This window comes from Coturnix japonica, chromosome Z, assembly GCF_054131305.1.
Source record: "Coturnix japonica strain WE chromosome Z, WE-NBRP24, whole genome shotgun sequence".
NCBI classification, from domain to species: Eukaryota; Metazoa; Chordata; class Aves; order Galliformes; family Phasianidae; genus Coturnix; species Coturnix japonica.
In genome coordinates this window covers 43,377,388-43,395,139 of record NC_140702.1, presented here as the reverse complement: position 1 = coordinate 43,395,139, position 17,752 = coordinate 43,377,388, and the positions used below count along the sequence as shown (strand labels likewise).

At 36.6% G+C, this 17,752-nt stretch overlaps 1 protein-coding gene across 19 annotated transcripts in view; it reads left to right on the top strand.

Moving 5' to 3' along the window:
* Positions 1-11,875, top strand: part of CCDC171 (coiled-coil domain containing 171) — a 153,208-nt gene extending 141,333 nt beyond the window's left edge. For all 19 annotated transcript variants that reach the window (XM_085528645.1, XM_085528640.1, XM_085528653.1 and 16 more), the window contains one exon: positions 11,584-11,875. The gene's annotated coding sequence lies outside the window, so the exon portion shown is untranslated. The remainder of the gene's footprint in view (positions 1-11,583) is intronic.
* Positions 11,876-17,752: the final 5,877 nt, after the last annotated feature.

Sequence of the window (17,752 nt, the reverse complement as noted above, 5' to 3'; positions counted from 1 at the left end):
GGATTTTTGATTTCTTTCATGGCATTTCTTCTTATTTTGTAGCAATATCTCACTGTCCACCACATAGGGAGAGAGTCTTGTTTCTCAGCCAGCCTCAGAAATGCTTGTATGTGCAGCGTCCCCTCAGCGTGGTATGCATGATGCTACATTCGCTCACTATAATAAATAAATATATAAATAAGTGTGTTGGCATTTAACTGGATTGGGCTGGGGAATCTACAGTGGATATCTAAGTATTACCCTCGAAAGCTGTATTTTAAGCCCGTCATGTTTACATGTTTGTATTTCCCTCTGGATGGCAGGGAGACAATGCCCAGCCCTAGAGAATCCAGTGTCAGCTCAGGGCAAACCTTCCCTCAAAGGAAACAGGTACTTCTGATGACTCTTTCTCCTCTTAGAATGCTCCTGATGCACTTGGAAGGACCAGGCATCATTTTTACTATCAGTCCCACAGCAGATTTCTCAGCTGTCAGACTAGACCATATAGAAGATCCGTTACATGCCAAAGGGAGATAATGATGATGGTGAAGAAGGGTGCTGTAAACCATCACAGTCTCCTTGAGCTTGTGCCTTTCTGGAATTTATAGAATCAAAGTTTTTGCTCATGCTTTTTTCTCCTACCTCCTTATGTAATTGTTCATGTTTACATCCTCTTCACTTGTGGAAAAAAAGAGCAACCTTTGTGTTCTTTTCTGTGACATTTTCACTATAGAGTAACATGTTTTTGTAGGAATACTTCTGCTTACCTGCTTCCATTGTCTTATGGTTTGCATTTTGTGCAGAGGATAAAAGGTAATGCAAGAAATAAAAAAATGCACTCTATAAAATATGTTAGAGAATACGACCTGCACAGATAAAAAGACAGGAAATTCAGTGTTCAGGCATAAAGCATAACGCTGTTCTTAACTCATGCCTGTTCCTGTAACGTAGACATGATTTAGGGGCATACAGTCAGCCAGTTACATCTTAGTGTTTATTTTTATTGGGTTTTACATATTTAAGTCACACTGCTGAGTATTTATCCAGCATATACTTATTTATTTATTGTTGTCTTCTTTAAATTACGTATAAAAACCTTTCATGGAATTCTGTGAAACCCCACATTATGTAGCAAAGGCACAGTTTTTCCAGTTAATCATAGTGGGGACCTATTTTCTCTAGAGACCTGGCTCCCTGCAGCAATTTGGCCTGCTGAATAAACCAGTACTTGAAGAAATTTTTACTGTGTGAAATGAGTACCTGATAGTGCAAAGGACCTCACTGTCAACTGTGAGGATATTATCATGATAAAAACATTTTCAAATGTTTCTGTTTCTGTTTTAGTTTGTGTAACAGTTCAGTACAGGTAAAGAGATTCAAAAATACAATGTGGTCCTTAAAATATATTTTTCCCATTTTACCAAAAAATTATTCTTTTGTTGACTTCTTTCAGAAGTTCTAACTTTTGGAAAGGGAAGGAGCTGACTCTTTTCTTATTTTTATTTTTTTAAATGGAAGGTAGGGTCCCTTTGATATGCACAGTAACTAGTAAAGTGTATTGAAGTACTAAAGTGGGCAAGGATGGTGTGGAAAATCAATAGTTTTTTCCCTGCTAGATTTGATGGTATTAAGGAAGCAAATGGCATGATGGTGACACAATTATTCCTTTTTGTCATTTTCAGATAGTATGATTGCTTCATTTCTTCAGGCTTTTGGAGAGAGATCCCTGTAACTTTTAGATCCATGTTAAGACACCATGCTTCTGAATCTGTGCCTGAACTGCAGTTGATATGTGGTTCACTAAGGAAATGTTGCCATAAAGCTGACACTGCGCTACTTGCCTTCGCTAAATTTGTATGTTCATCAATATTTTGAGCAGCTTTTTGTACTATTTAGGTATGACAGGTAATTAACCACAGTTGTGAAATAGCTCACTGATCTTACAGATTTGGTTGAGTACCTGCATGTGTGTGTCACTTGATCACAAAACGACTGGTTCATATGGTGATTACAGGGGTATAATCCCCTGGTAGGGTCCCTCTCTGTCTTTCAGACTCACAACACTAAGGGTTCTTTCACAGGGTCTTCTAATTGAACTGCACTCTTTTGGGAGCCTCAGCAAATCCTGAAACTTACTTAACTAGGGCTGCCTGGCACTAACAGTCATCCCATTTCATTTCAATTTGCACGTGTCAAAACATCCTATATCTTTAGAAATTTCTGGTTGAATTTAATTCCTTACTGAAGTTTGCCATACTATATAAAAAAGATTTTTTGGAAGAACATAATCTAATCAGGAGTTCCGAGTAAAGGAATTTCAAGATACCATTCTGAAACATAGGAAGCACACCAAATTACAGAAATATCCCTGTGTAAAATGATTTTTTAAAGTTATGCTACAGCTTTCTTGCTGCAAAAGCCAAAAAGCTGAAGGAACTTCTCTCTAAGTCTCCTTCTATGCTTCTCATTAAATTTCGATAAAAACGTTGTGTGCCGGATGAATGTTTTCAGTGTTGTATGTGGTGGCTTTTTTTGAAGAAACTCTTCTGTGCTTTCAGAACACACATTTGCCATATGTATACTGAAGGATGAAATTCCATTAGCATTTTTTTTTAATGTTGATTCGCATAAAATATGATTGGTATGCAGGAAATATTAGTTCCATTTGCCTCACTCAGGCTACATGTTCAGCCTCACAGAAAGTGATGGTCTAGTACCTGACTGAAAAACAGTTCTTAGAGGCTGATTGTACTCTCGAATCTAATGAGTATAAAAAGTTCTGTTGAAGCAATTGTTAGTGTTGTTTAATCTCAGTCTGAAGTTTAACTGTATATGTAAATTGGGCCAAAACCAACAGATACAGTAACCCGAGCTCACCCACACTCAAGTTGTTTATAACTGATAAGCTTGATTCCTTGCCCAGTTAGTGTAATTTGGATCATGCATTTACAAAAGACCTACATGTTAGCTGTCAACTGAAATTGAACCTAAAATATTCTTTTTTTATTATTATTATTTTTTTTTTTTTTTAAGCCATTCAGATATCAACTGCTATTTTATAAGCAATACTGCTGGAATACCAACTGTGTTCCCTAACCATTACTGTTATAAAGCTACCCATTAGAACAATCCTTTTGAATACACACTGCACAAGATACCATATGCAATTTACAGAAGGAGGAGTAATTTCCTCCTGAAGTTATGTGAACCAGGTTTTACTGGGGATGAATGAACATTAAAATGTTTGTTTTGAGTAACAAACAAAAGTTTGAAAAATACCTCAAACATACAGGGAGCCAAAGGTGAATCTTTCTTGGAGCTGTACTGAGGGGCAGGGGATGAAGCCCTTATCAGGATTTTGACTGAGAGGTGACAGTCTATACATCTTTATTGGATGACCAAGAAAATGCCACAGCACTGGCCTGCACTCGGAGGGTGGAACCTTTTGTCTTCTGGCAACATAGATGGTTTTAATAATAAACATTCCTGTTGAGAAAATAAAGCTGAAAGCAATAACAGCTCACTTTTAAGCATGGCATTATGCTATCATTTTTCACTCTGTCATTAGAAGATCTTTTTAAAAGAGGCCTCTTGGTTTAATGTTTTTAGACAAGCTGAGTTACAGGCCTGTAGCCTATTGCAAATGCACATGCTCTTGCTCAACGTGCAAGAGTTGGTCTATGTTACAAATCTGCTAAAACAAACAACCAAAAAAAAAAAACCACAATGGAAAAGACTGTTTTTCAGATAGGTACAGTCAAATTGCATTAGTCATCCAGCTTATCATCCCAGTTCTGTCTTCTGTGAGCTACCTACAATCCAGCATTTTCTATGGAATGTTAAAGGCTGTCAATTCATGAGTTCAGAGTCTCTCCTCACATTTCAGGATCTGCAGTTGTTTTCTCCACTGAAAGGCCTTGTCTTTTCATGACACTTTTTTGTAAGCCTGAGTAATAACATTTTCCTATTCACTTGAAATATGAGTGAGACGCTCATTACAGTCTTTTTTCATTGCTGAAAATTGCTCATTTTGGCATCAGCAACCTCTGCCAGAGGTGTGCTGGTTCCAAGTCACAGAATCACAGAACTGCAGGGGTTGGAAGGGGGAGACCATCAAGCCCAGAACCTCTGCTAAAGTAGGTACTCTAAGTACACATGACATGCTTCTTTTTACCACCTTTTGTAAAGATAAGTTGGTTCTATCTCCTTGCCATAAATTACTGTTGAAAGACGTGTATGCTTTACACCTCAATCAATATGTTTCCTTTTTGGTTTCCTTCCTTCATGTTTACAGCTTCTCTTGAGTTTCCAGTTTCTGCAATCTGATTGTTTGCTTCTCTTTATAAAAAACAGATCTCTCATATAACAAATGCTTTTTCAGTGGTTTTTAAAGAAAACTTCGTGACCCTATAGATGTTCTGGGAGGGCAAATAGGGAACATAATCTCCTGAATTTACTGTAGTTTAGCAAACAACTGAATCTGCATGGACTCGGTGGACAGTCTTTTGAGTAGCTGAAACCGATAAGGCTATCACAAAGCATTCACTGCAGCTGCTCTCATAATTCTGCTGTCCAGACACTCATCCAGTCTGTTCCAGCTTTGGTTAACAAGCCTCTTCATCAAAGGGCACTTGAATATCATCAGTGCATGCTGAGTATTGGCTTCTTGAAGGAATTTTCTGACTTAGTCTACCTATTTATTCAAATTCTTTGGAGAGAAATAGTGAGCAAAAGTATATTCTCAAGGCGTCTGTCTTGAGAGTAGCAGTAAGTTCCATGTTTCTTCTCATTTTAAAATAAGCTATCAGTAGATCCACAAATATTTTCTTTTCCCATTTTAAATAGTTCATTTGTTTTGTTAGCTACATAGATTGTTCTAATCCTCATTCTTTAAAATACAGCAGATTTGATGGGAATGCACAGCAAAAAAAATAATATTCTGAATGCCTGAATATTTTTTAATGCAAGAAAACTGAATCTTAAGGACACTTCTAGTGTTTGTAGATCTTTCTCCTTTATAATGTTAAACGGCACTGTTAGAAATAATTACCTTTTCCATATTTTCCCCTTTTACCTGTGTTGCTGATATATCTTCATTAATTATAAAATGATTGAAGCGATTTATTGAGCTAGTGTAATTTCATTTTTGCCAAAATCTTTGTGACGATTGGCTTTATGATTCTGCATTAAAATTAGTCTTTAGTGAAAGACTGATTAATGCCCTACTGGCAAACCTCAGCTTTCCTTGTCTGTTTAGTAATGAAATGCATAGATGGTAGTTGCACCCGTTCTGAGCAAACAGACAAAAAGGAAGGTAGCTAAGCGTTTTGCTGTGCGTGAGCAGTTAGAGGGCAAGCAGACACCATGCACCTTGACCACCTATTATGAAGCTTTTTGCTGCAATGTCAAGTGAAAGCGAGTTAATTGGGTGAAGCTGTAGAGCATGTTAGGGGCATGGTAAAGGGTTGCTGTCTGACAGCTGAATGTCAGCAGAAGCTAGTCAAGTGTGGCTGAGAGACAGAGACCTGTCACAAAGTTCATGTGGACTATCGCACAGTTAGGGAGATGAAATGTGGTTCTGTCTCACTTTCTCCCTCATTGCATTCAAGCACCTTAAGATTTCACACTGTACGTGTCAACTCTTGTTCTCTAAGCTGTTTTCTCCTAACACTTCTGCATTCAAATGATTGGACAGAAGATGCTAATGTTTGGCAAAATGAATGTAAATACAGTTCTTTCCTTTTTATGCTAGAGTGGCAGTATGCATGCAACTCAGAAGAAACATTGAAGGCTTACGTCAGACAGTCACACTGCCTAGGAGTTCAGGTGATGACTGAATACATTTCTCAAGAGAATATGAAGTTTGACACTTTAACTTGTTGGATGGTGACTGCTTTTCTATGAGCGCTGACAGAAGAAAAGTCGAAGCAGTGAGTGGCGAGTGCTGCTTCATGAGCCACTTGTGCCTCAGTGTATGGTCATGTGTACTTTAGACTCCAGTTGTAGTTGTCATCTCATCTTCATTCTGGAAAAAAAAAAAGGAAAGAGCAGCAAAGGTGACCATCAGAGAGAAATACTGATCAGAGGTGATAAAAAGCTGTAGTAAAACTCACGTAGGCTGAGAAAGGCTTATTGGAAGCCACAGGAGTATCAGTGTCTTACAGTACACTGATGCAAAACATAGTTGCTTCGATTCTTGGGAAAGTGGAAAGTCTCTGGTAGGCAGTATGGGCAAAATTTATCTCTCATGATATCATGCTCCTTTAGTAAATAATTTGGAAACTTGGATTGAGGACCACATCTAGTGAACATTTCACCATGAAAATAGTACACTACTTTTTTTTTTTTTTTTTTTTTTTTTGCCTAGTGTTTTGGAATTGTTACATTGCAGTGCATATAACTTGACCTGGAAGTGGGAGATTATTATGTGTATCCAGTGCAGTGTCTGGGAAAAAAAAAGACACTGTAGGCTGTAGGGTAGATTTCTGGCCAAATATTTGGAAATCATTAAAATTAACAACGCAAAACCAAATTATCTCTCTTTAAGTGAAGAAGACATTGAAGATAAAGTGTTCTGATGTGGTAAGCCATGTTCCATTGTTCAAATGGAACACATTTAAGTATGTTTGAATAAAACAAGAATTTCCTTTTAGAAAACAAACAAAATGTTACGAAATCTTCCTTTAATTGTTTTTAATTGAGCCTCAAGAGTGTGATTTCACTGAATTCATTAAATACAAAAGCACTATAGAAGCAGGAAAAAAAAAATTATTTCCAGATATTTTATAATCGTGTTTGTTTAATAACTCCTGAAAATTGAAGAGGGAATTCTTTGAAAATGAAAAAAGCCATTACAGTTGCTGGCTAGCAGCATCCAAGGAAGAAAGTGTGTTGTGTGTCTACCTTTCTGACTTAATATGTAATGAGTTGACAGTCCCCTGAACTATTCTCTGATGGTAAATTTTTTCCAGAATCCAAGCAGGAGTGCTGACAATTAAAATTTGTACTGAATGTTACTATTTTCTTACTTTGTGTCAGAGCAGATATTTAGTCTTACAGTCTCAGAATACAGAATTGCAAAATCATTGACTCGGGAAGCAAACTTTCTAGTTTTGGCCAGCATACGTTCTTGCTTTGAAGAAGTGTGTTAACTAACAATGTCAGTAGTAATACTTTCCATTTTAAGCAGCTGTTTTTAGCATTTTCATCAGTCTGATGTTTTATTTGTTTTACTTCAAGTGAGAAATGTCTGTTTGAGCTGCTTCTAGCAGCAAGTGAATTAGCAGCATACTGATGTCCATTGGTATTGTGTGGCAAAACCCAGCTCAATTTTGGTGGTAACAGTCTGAGAAGAAGATTGTGAATGATCAGAAAAATTGCATCTCTTAAAAGGGAAATAGGTTTTCCACATACGTGCAGCAAAATGGAATCAAAGACAGTGCTTGTTTATTTAACGTGTACTGAGATAGATATTGCTACAGTGAAGGAACACAGTGGTAGCATAGATGGGAGAAGGTGGAAAAGTATCATTGTCCATTTGGTTTGTGCATACATGTATAAATGTGAGGGGTGAGGAGGGGAGAAGGGAAGGAATCAGTACCAGAAATCAACTGTGAAGAAATACATTGTTTCCCACTTTTCTCCTATTGCTCTCAGCTTCTGTGCTTAACTCAGACTCCTCTGTTCTTGAGTGGCTGTGCTACAGCCTTTTCAGAGATTTTAGAGATTGCTGGGAAAAACTACAGCTTGCTTCTCCCTCTGTACTTCTATTTTCTGCCAGGCATCCCCACTATCTAGGTAGATTGTAGTGCGGTGACTTCCAATAGATAACACTTTGGCCTTATTATGTAATTCAACAGTCATCTTCAGTTTGCCTTGTGATAAAAGAATGAGTTATAGAGAACCTCTCTAGCTGAGTCTTTGTATTACATTGCAACTTCGGTATTCTTTCAGTCCATTCATTTTGTCACATTCTTGGTCATTTTCTGTTCTAAGTGGCTTCATTATTTCCTTCTCTCAGACAAACCTGCAAGTTTGTCATTCACAGTCCAGAAGCCTTAACTCACAAAGCATGTAACTATGCTTACTATTCATATGTATATATATTTAATGATTTTACATATATAACGAAGGGGGAGAAGGGAAATGTGTTTTGAAATTGAATATTTGAAAAGAGCTTAAAGTGACTAAAATTAGTGGCGGGAAATTGCTGAATGGGAAGGAGTTGTTATAACATATAAATAGTAGAAAGCAATTGAAAAGTTGTGGTATTACAGTGAAGATTGTGGTCCAGTAAAATTATTTTTGTGCTGACTTTGAAGGCTAAAACCATCCTGACTGATTTGTATCTTCCACTCTGGTTATAGATCTTACTCCTGCTGTTGAATATAAACAACGTATTTCTGACAGAGTATTTCTTTATGTAGTTATTTGTTTGCACCACTGACAAAAGAGATCCACAGTTTTCTACTTCCAAGCATCTGACTGCATGTATTACTTCACAAGTGTTGATATATAAAAGCAAAATAGTGTGTTTTTGATCCCAACATGATGCTTTTGAATAGGCAGGTATATTCACACCAACATAACACTGATGGCATTGCAGTGTTCTCTTGCTATGTCATAAATTATAAAGCAACACATTATGAATCAGTTTTAACTTCTGTAAATCTGCACATATATCACGAGACAACCACTTAACCAGATCCTAAATGTGATCACAGGTTAGTCACAAAAGAACAGTAGAGAACAGTTGTTTTCGAAATTGTTTTTCCAAGTCTAACAATAAAAAAACTGCTTGAATTAACCACAGTGTAAAAAGCAACTATTTCAAAATATAGACTAATCTTTCTTCTTTTCTTTTCTTTTGGGAGAATGTGTTTCATAGACTATCAAACTTTGAAAAAGGACCATAGGACATGACCAATTACTGTGTTCCATAAACATTTTGAAAGCCTATTTTTTGCTAGACCTGCTGTGTCCTAAATACCTATTTACCTGATGAAGTGAAACAGTTTAGATGGAATCATTTATGGCCTATCAGGTAAATGAAAGTGCTGTGTTAAAGATTTACCTGAGCAGATATCGTATTTAAGATAGGTAATTCCTCTTTTAAAAATGATCTCAATGCATATTCATATGATGGATAATCATCACAGCCCTGGCACAGCCATCTGAGTTTGTCAGTTTAATACATATTTTAGAAAGGTCTCTAAATATAATAAAGTTCGAGGGGCTCTGTTGGGAAATTGTAACTGCCTTTAAAATTCTATTGTATGGGTATGTGTTCAAACAACGTGTATTGTAAAAGTTGTACTTTTTTTTTTCTTTTTTTTTTTTCTTTCCCTCTACTAACCTAAAGAGCATGGTTTTCTTATTCTTCATGAATGTATATAATGATATTGCACCAGAACAGTTCTTATGAGTAATGGCCAAGATTTTTTTTACATCAATCACATCGTTATTTGATCTGATTTCCCTTCTACTCAGTGAACAGTATTCTGTTCCTTGTAAGAAGTACAGTACAGGATCTGGATAACTAAAGCAGAGCTTTTTTCCCCCAACAGTGAAGCTTTTACTGTAACATAGTCTATTGACTTGCTGCCAATCATTAAGTTTCATACCTTTTTTTTGCTATTCTCAAAGGAAATCTCATTTCTTTTTACTGGGATTTTGATGCCATATTCCTCAAAAAGTAACATCACTATATATATATTTATATAAAAGAATATTATGAGGTAGCAATAGTAGCCTGTGATTTTAGTCATTAAGATATGTCAATAAATTAAGATAATGAAAGAAGCACAAATTTCTATGTTTATCTTCAGTATTTATTATCCAGAGTGAAACCTGTTAATAACTTATGTCTTAGTGACTTTGTTTACTTTGTTTACAGAAACATTTCTAGAATCTCACTGTTTATCTGTTTATTTGCATATTTCAATGTCTTCTTAATATTTTCTTATGAATTAGTCTTTTTTTTTTTTTTTTTTTTTTTTAAGAGACAATTTATGCCAGCTAATTAAAGTATACAAATAACAAGCTATTAATCAGTGTAAGAAGTGGATGCCTTCATTGAGGTCTTATTTCAGATACGCTGCTACAAACTCAGTGAGGCTTCTTTGTGCTTTTGCTCTGTAGTGGTTCCCATTCTGCATAGTATTGAGCAGGACTGAATAGGCAGCATGATTACTATGGTTATCTCCACCTCATAAGCAGAGTTGTTCAGAGAAACTAAAGGCACTACCCCATTTTTATTATCTCCTTGGACCAGTCATCTAATTTGGCTACTATGTGTGTTCTTAATGAAGGTGTAGCATAACCCAGCAGTTTACATGAGCTGCAGTATGGCTTGTGATGAGCCAGGAAATCAAAAGAGTCCATATCAAAGAGAACTGTTGAAATAGGTATTAGAAGCAACCATTGATTTTTCTCCAGCAGTACTAAGACAGGAAAGGGGGATCTTTCATGGATGTGTCTTTATACATATGCTTGAGTCTGGATTTGCTAAAATATGAATATACATACACCATCCTGTCTCTCTCTGTATATCAGTGAGTCTCTGTGTTGGAACCTGTATGCCTGCATACATATGTGCATTTCTGCCTCATTGTGTGTTTGTGTATGTGAATGCACATAAATTCCTCAAATGCTGAGAAGAGAATGTTTAAAAAATAAGATAAACTATAACGGCCTTACTTTTTATCTTATCCATACGTATGCTTTGCATGTGAAGTTTTCCCATACTTTCTGTCATAATGAAATGGTTGATTGTATTTTTCACAGCTACATAGTACATTGGCTAAAAATATCTTGATAAAGGGCAGAAAAGTAATACGACATTGCATTTTGTGTTTTTTAATAGATATTTAAATAAATATGCAGTATCTCTATTTAGTGTTTATATTAATGTAAATATATCTGTATTCATAGTAGAGTGCACAATGTTTTGGTTCTGCAAGATATTTAATGTTGAATTTTAGCTGGTCTAACCTTTGTAACTGTTTGATTGAATGTCTGACTCAGTGAAAGATGAGCTGTGTTCCCCAGCAAGGTGCACTCAGTGTATATTCTCAACAATCTTCTAACAAGCTAAAGCTCAAAGAATATGAAGTGTTCGATTTCGATTTATGGCAAAATATATTTTAAAGTAGTTTAATAACTTCCACTTGTAACAAAGGACATTTTCCCCAGTAACAGTGACAACGGTAAGTTTGTTTACTTGCTTAAGAAAATCAAAACTTAGGAATGATGATGGAGTAAATGTTTCTTGTGTGTATTTTAGACACTTCAAATAATATTGGTTATAGTTTAATAACACTTTTAAACACTTAATGGTGCAGAATACTGTGTTTCTGCTTTGTTTCTGCTTATTAAAGGTTTACATATACATACATGTATATTCAGGTATCACATATTCTAAGTAAATGATTGAAACAAAAAATGGACACTAGCAGATACTTCAGATGCATCTGTTTATAAAGGTTGTAATATTACATAAGTATAAAAGGTATATTAATATATATACTATTTTTCTTGCTTGCTTAACGTTGAATGTAGAATCCTTCAGGATTTTCTTTTTTATATTATTTCATTTTACTTCAGGAATCAAGAGGGAGTTCAGACATCACCATGACTTCAAGCTAGGAATTCAGCCTGACCAGCGCTGAATCCCAGATTTTTTGGCACTGCAAGCTGATCGTGACACACCCTACAACAGTTTTATGCACAATAGAGCCAATTCCCAGCCTTCAGTCTATTCCTTCAGCCTAAATGTCACATCCAGTCCCAAAAGAACAATGGAAAATGGATTTTGTATCAATAATCTTCAAGAAGGAAAAAAAATTGCATTAATGTAAAATGATGCAATTAAAGTGCAATTTTGTTGCTACCTTTGGATTGTAGTTCAGCGTTTGTATTTTTTGACATTAATTTTACGGTTTTATGAAAATGTGCATTCATATGTTCACATTTCTATGCTTCTAGTTCTTTGCATACCAAAACAGTTATTTTTTAAAACTTTTATTTATTGTGGTTGCTCATTTTTTATGTAATATATTTTTAAATGTTAAAGAATGACACATTTTGGGTAATTTTCCTCAGTCTTAAAAAAAAAATCAATAAGCCATTTTAGTCTCTATCTATCAAAGTTGTTTCATACTTGTCTATTTTAAAGCAGGACTGCAATACTTTAATAGGATTGAGAGAGCTATTTGAAATGTATGCCAATGATTCCTGTCATTTCATGGCAGCCCTGCCATGGTTCACTGAGCCCCCTCTTTTCTCTTGTCAGCTCAACTGAAGACAAGCATTTAGTTGCAAACTTTAAGCAGGTTGTGCAAAACAGAAATGATGTGACTGCTTCTCTTCCTGCACAATAATGTCACTGCTGGTCAATGTGAGAAGGTCAGGTTGCTCCTTGTAAAGCTACATGATACCACTTGCCTATTTGAACAAGTTAAGTTAACTGCTGAATCTGGTCCCTGCAGGCATTGAAAACTCACCCTTTTATCAAGTCTGCATTTCATAAGAAAGAAGAACAATTGTGCAGGGAGGATTTCTGATGATATGTTTATGTACTTTATAAGGACAGTTCCCAAACCAATGTTGCAGGTAATATATTTAGTTTAAGCTGAAAGACTTTAAAGTAATGGCTGTTTTGACCTTCAAATAGACTCCTTTTTTGTTGTTGTTGGTAGGACCCAAGAGTGACGCCCATCTTTGATGCTGACAGAATTTAAAGCAAGGCCATTGCCCTGCATTTTCTGCCTTGTAGCACACAAAAGTAAAATTGTATGTCAGGCCGAGATGTCGGGGAGCTGACAAGATGCCCCAGTGACATTTCAGCTGGAAAGAGCAAGTGTCTTGCAACCAAGTGGTCAAATATCAAATAATAGGTCAAGCAGGAAGGAGCTGAGTTCTAACCACAAAGAGGTTTCTGGTAACTTACTTGACAAGCTATTGGGCGCTTTGTGGCTTGACAAAGTGATGTTCTGTTGGGTATCACTAGACAGACTGTTCTTTATCGCCTTCAGAAGATCAGACATTGACATTGATTAAACTCTTTAACCCTTAAAGGTTAAATCCTAGCAGTTTCATCATTGTGAATGAGGAACAAAAGAAAATGTGTAATATACCACTTGTTTCCATATTAATCACTGAACTCCCCAATGCTATTAACTTTTGATGTACTATGTAGTTTTTGACAAAAAGATTGAATGCAAAATCTATATAATAGATTGTTTCTTATTATGGACCAGTGATACATTAGAAAAATAATATTATGCATTATGGAATTTGTAGTTTCTTCTAATATGTCAAAGACGGGATTTGATTTTAGAGTCCTGACTGCTGAAATTCCATTTTTTTTATTTATTTATTTTTCTGGAAAACAATATTTGTGTGGATAATATACGACTTATGATGATCAAAGTCTTCCAAATGCCCTTGTTCTCAGGAACCAGAAAGGTTGATATAAATCTCAAATACCTGACAAAGGAACTCTAATAAAAGACTTCCAAGTTTTCAGGTAGCCTCCTGTGCAAGTCCATTGCTGACAGTCATGATATGCATGCATATATCATGATATACATGCAGAAACAAATAATAAATTCTCCAAAACTAAACTCTAAGAATAGAAGTTATCTGGTACAGGAAGAACACTACTTTTCTTTATGCTGATTAATTTAGTCTTGAACACTGAAGACAGAGGTTTTGCTTCCCTCCAACGTGCTGGCTTTCCTGCTTCCTGGCAGAGACCAATCTTGGAAAAGGTGCTGTAAGTATGGTATTCTTCCCTGACAGATAAAATGTCAAGTCTCTGCTATGTTTGCACTAAGAATGAAGTAATATATTTCATAATACATTGAGCAGTTCTTTCAGTAGTGCATGCAGAAGTGTTTGTATGTTTCATTTTTAAAATATATCCTCATGGTATTCTATAGTTTCAGGAAGACGGTGCTATGTTATCTCAGCCTACTGAAGAAAATTTGCTACATTCTTGTCCCTTCCCTGTCATCGCCAATACATGTGATATTGTGTATGTAGAAAGAGAGGAGTGATTTATTTATGAAATCTGTTTTTCTTTCTGAAATCCGTATCAAGCTGTCACTAGGACTGATCTCCTCTAGTTACTTCAGCTGCTACAAGCATTAAGATTGTATAGAGGTCACAGCTATGGCAAACTGATTGTAGTTAACAGAAATAATCTAGCAAGCTATGATTTCTCACATGAACTCATTTGTATGCTTTCATTGAAAGGAGGGTGTATACCTCATTCAATCTGTTCAAATACCAACCAGCTGAAAGTTGCAGACTTTTTCATAAACCAATGTGCTTTGAAGAGACTTTGAAATATGTGTTGTTTGGATGTTAGATGTCTCATTTGTAATGGGAAGCTCCTCTTTCACATATTGTAAAGAAGTTGTTGAGTAATAAACTGGATTATCATTAGTGAAATACTCCCACGTTGCCTTTCCAGGCATGTGATAAATTGGAGCTTGTGATAAATTCCAAGCAAATAGAAGAAATCCAGCTGGCAAGATCTTAGTAGCATGCAGATGATTGCACCGAGGCATTTCTTTCCATTTTTGGGAGACACAATAAAAATCCTGCGTGTGTAAAAAGTGACAATGCAGTTGGGTAAAAGTAGCTGCCAAAAGAGCATCCGTGACTGGTTTGTACACTCTGCTCTCTTTGTCCTGCTTTAGAAGTTACAGAGTTTGAGACCTTGAGCCTTACTTTCAAAGCTATGCATGGTTTGGGCCTAGGATGTCAAATGGACTGCTTCCACTTAAGGAACCTCAGTTCTGTCATCTATATTGTTCTATGGGAACAACCAAGTTTTCCTTAGAAGAAAGCCTATTTTTGATGGGATTAGAATATTCTCCAGGTTTTTTGGAAAATCACACAAGAAATAATTGATTACAGATATGCCTTCTGGTAGGTCTAAAAATAAAATTTATTTATTTTCCCAACAAATATCATCTCTCAAAAGAGATGATTGTGAATTATATGATTTCCACCAAACAGGAAGTTTTACAGTTTTTAATACAAACTCCTTGAGTATGTGTATGCATGCAGTTCTCAACAAAGCATTTATTGAGCTGACTGTATTATCACTCCACATATTGTAAACAATACTGTAGAAGGGCTTTTCGACTCTCCTTTTCCCCACAGATACTTGCAAATTCAGTACAAGCTTTACTGTTAGCAAAGTTTGATGTATGATTATGAGAGCCTTCTCCTTTGCTGGAAAATAAATTTCATTTCTGTACAAAGTAAATAAAGGACAGTTGGGCTTGGAAGGCACCTCTGGAAATCAAGTAGTCTGGGCCATGTGCTCAGAACATGGTCATCTGAAATTACTGAGGGTCATGTCCAGTTGGGATTGTGTATCTGCACTAATGGAGTCTATATACAGTCTCTCCTATCAGCCTGTTCCAGTGTGAATTCACCCTGAAAGTAAAAATTGCTCCTTTTCTTACATTTAAGTGAATTTTGTGTATTTCCATTTTTACCCATTGCTGCTTGCCCTGTCACTAAGCACTGCAAAGAAAAAACTATTTGCATCTTCTTTGCAGGTATTTATACACCCGAACCTTATCTTCTACCAGCAAACAGAATCACAGCTATCTATTCCTATCACAGCTATCAAATCCTTGAACATCTAGGAGGAGACTCCCTCCAACTGTAAGCAAAGAGCATGTCTGATGAAAGTGAATATTTACAAGTCAAGGAGGTAATTCAAGGTAGCCAGTGTGGTTTCACTAAGTGCCGATTGTGCCTCACTAATCTGATGGCTTCTACAATGGAGTGACAGCATCAGTGGGCAAAGGAAGAGCAACTGATGTTTTCCAGCTGGACCTGTGCAAGGTCTTCAGTGAGATCCCATAGCACAGTATTATCTGTAAACTGTTGAGATATGGATGTGAAAAGTGGACTATTTAGTGGTTAAAGAATTGGATGGAAGATCTCACCAGAGGGTTGTGGCTGATGGGGCTGCATCCAGGGGGAAACTGGTGATGAGTGGTATACTTCTGAGGTCCATGTGCTCTCCAACATGTTTATCAATGATCTAGACAGTGAGACTGAGTGCATTCTCAGTGTATTTGCTGATGACACCAAGCTGAGTGATGCAGTGGATACAACTGGAGGAAGAGATTTCATCCAAACAAATCTGGATAGCCTTGGGAAATACATTCACATGAATGGAGTGATGTTCATCAGGGCCGTGTAAAAGGTACTGCACCAGGGTTCAGGCAGTCTTAGATACATGTACAGACTGGGAGAAGAACCTTGAGAGCTGCCATGTGGAGAGAGACTTGAGCTTCTGGTGAACAAAATACCTGTCATTAGCCAGCTAGCAGTGTGTGCTTGTATCCTGGAAGGCCAACTGTATTCTGGGCTGCATCAGAAGAGGGTGTCCAGCAGAGTGAGGGAGGTGACTGTTGTTCTCCTTTATTCTGCTCTCATGAGGTCTATCTGAAATACTGAGTCCAGTTCTGGGGCTGCCAGCATAAGAAGCATGCAGGGCTATTGGAGCATGTTCAAAGGATGGCCACGGAGATACTCAGAGGGCTGGAGAACCTAGTCTATGAAGACAAGCTGTTGGAGCTGGGCTTGTTCAGTCTGGAGAAGAAAGGGCTTTGAAGAGATTTTACTGTTGATTTCTGATAATTAAAAAGAGCTCATTAGAGAAAGGAAGTGGACTTTTTACATGGTCTGATAAAACAAGGGGCATGTTTTTAAACTAAAAGAGGTGAGATTTGGGTTAGATGTTTGGAGCATGTCCCATCGCTGGAGGTGTTTAAGGTCAGGCTGGATGGGACCCTGTACAACCTTATCAGCTGCAACGCTGCCCATGGTAGCAAGATTGTATGATACTTAAGACCCTTCCCAACCCACCCAGTCAATGAGCCTACGATTCTGATTCTATCATTCTGCCAATGATTTGGGCAAGAGAACATTCCTGTCTTGTGGTCAACTTGGAGTCAATGAGGACTTCCAGATCTTTTTATGCTATGTTGTTCCATATCTGATTAGCCCCCAGTCTAATCTATGGCGGACTTGTAGAGGATGACTGCATCTCATTTACGAGGTCATTAGTGAGGTTCTTAAGCAGCCCTGACCCCTGACACCTGTGCTTCACAACCAATGACAGACTTACAGGTGCACCTTGGGTCAGGTGCTTTCAGAACTTTCCAACCATTGCTGCACAAAGAGGTTTGAATTCACCTTGTTCACGTACCTTGTTCTTACTTTCTTATTTAGTAGTGGGTCATTTTGCTACATGCATATATATACATATATATATACACTGTAAAAGTGATCGTTACTGATCCTAGATTCTCTTCTCATGGCTCTACTGTGCCTGATTAAAACTTTAGAAGATTTTGCTATGATTTATTGAATAAAAGTCATTAATTAAAAAATAAATAACAATGGATTCACTCTAAGCACAAATACTTAATCATTATCAAGTATTTATAATATTCAGTATTATAATATCATTACTACTTAATTATTACTTAATTATGTTTTCATGATGAACAAGTGTATAACCTCCTAGTGCAGGTTCTTCAAAATGGAAGACAATTACATTTAATACATAGACACATTTATTTTACTTTTTTTTGCATGATAGCTAACTCATATAGCAGCCTCAATGACTGTTCACTCATCAGTGCTTGAATGGCTTAATTTATGGGAATATCTTGGTTCTGAATGTTCTGGCAACAAATATAATGGACTATTTACTGTGAACAATACTCTG